The sequence below is a fragment of the Mauremys reevesii genome, linkage group 10, assembly GCF_016161935.1.
Source record: "Mauremys reevesii isolate NIE-2019 linkage group 10, ASM1616193v1, whole genome shotgun sequence".
Classification (NCBI taxonomy): domain Eukaryota; kingdom Metazoa; phylum Chordata; order Testudines; family Geoemydidae; genus Mauremys; species Mauremys reevesii.
In genome coordinates this window covers 53,988,150-53,989,837 of record NC_052632.1, presented here as the reverse complement: position 1 = coordinate 53,989,837, position 1,688 = coordinate 53,988,150, and positions in this window count along the sequence as shown.

Genomic DNA, 1,688 nt, shown 5'->3' with positions numbered 1-1,688 from the left:
CGAGCCTGCTGCGGCGGAGCGGCCGGTGGCGAGCCGCGCGCAGCCGGAGTGCGAGCCGAGCCGTGCCGTGCCGCGCCGCGCCGCGCCGGCCGGAGACGTGCGGCTGCCCCCCCGCGCCAGCCCCAGCAGCCGCCAGACCGCGATGAGCTCATCGCCAGCTCGCCGCGCACACCCGCTCCCCTGCGGCCTGGCGGCCCCTCCCCGGGGATGGCGGGGGCGGGGGCAGGCAGCCAGGAGGGGCACGCTCGAGTCCAGCTGGTCTCCTGACTTGTGACTGCGGGCTCTGGCGCTGGCCTCTAGGTCCGGCTGCCCCGCCAATCGCCTGGGGGACGGGGGGAGACGGGTTCAGGTCTCAGCTCTGCCTGGCTTGGCGCAGGGACTGGCACCCGCTTGCCAGGTGAGCGCCCTGACCACCAGCCTATTGGTTAGCTGGGAAGTCTAAGGCGAGAGGGGCCCATTGTGATCATCTGGTCTGACACAGGCCAGAGACCTGCCTGGAATCCTTCCTAGAGCAGGACTCTTAGAAAAGCATCCAATAGTGATTTAAAAATTGTCAGTGATGGAGCATGGTGGTGGTAGATTCTCCAGTGGTTAATGACCATCAATGTTAAAAATGTACTTATCTCCAGTGAGAATGTATCTAGCTTCATCTTCCAGCCATTGGATCGTGTTCTACCCTTGCCTGCTAGACTGAAGAACCCACTATTAAATATTTATTCCCTGTGTAGGTACTTAGACTGCAACCAAGTCACCCCTTCATCAGTGGCGGATTTAGAGTTAGTGGGCCCCTGTGCTCAGCTTCATTTTTGGGGCCCCCTCATTGGGACCAGCCAAGAAAAATAACATTCTCTCTTATCTCCCCTGCCCCCCTTTTTTCATTTTTTTTCTTCACCCTCCTCCTATAAGTTATAGCAAGTAAATAAAAATAAAGTGAGGTACCTTGATTGTTTTTGTAGTCTAACTTTTTTTTCACAGACCACTTAAAAATTGCTAAGGGTCTCGGCAGACCACTTAATGATCTTTCCAAATATTGTTTGTACCATTAGCTGAGTATTGTAAAGTGCTTTGAATAAGAGTGCTTTATTAAAAAAATGTGCTGGGGCTGGCCAGGAGTTAGGATGTGGGAGGGGGCTCAGGGTTGGTGTGTGGGGTCTGGGGGAGAGTTAGGGTGCAAGAGCGGGCTGGGGGTTGGGGTGCAGGGTCTGGCCAGGAGTTAGGATGTGGGAGGGGGCTCAGGGCTGGGGCAGAGGGTTGGGGTGTGGAGCGCTTACCTGGGGCAGCTCCTGTTTGGTGCGAGGGGTGCAGGTGGGGATGGGGGGTGCAGGAACTCCTGTTTGGTGCTCAGGGCGGGGGTGGAGATGGGGGGGTGCAGGACTGAGGGCAGGGGGCTGGGGTGGTCCCTGTCACAGAGTCCAGGCAATGCTCTGGAACTGCTCCCTACGAAGCCAGTCAGGACTCTGGTGAAGTCTCTCTCTGAGCAGACTGTTCTCAGGGCAAGAAGCTCACACGGCTTCCACCTCCCTTGGGTCTGACCTTGGAGCATTCACCATCCTCTGCCCCTCCGTGTGCTTCCCACAGCGAGTCAGCCCTGGCGGGGTCCTGGGGAAGCCCAAGGGTTCTGCACCCCCACTTTGCAGTCAGACATGCCTCTTAGCCAGCCAATAAAACAGATTTATTAGAGGACAGGA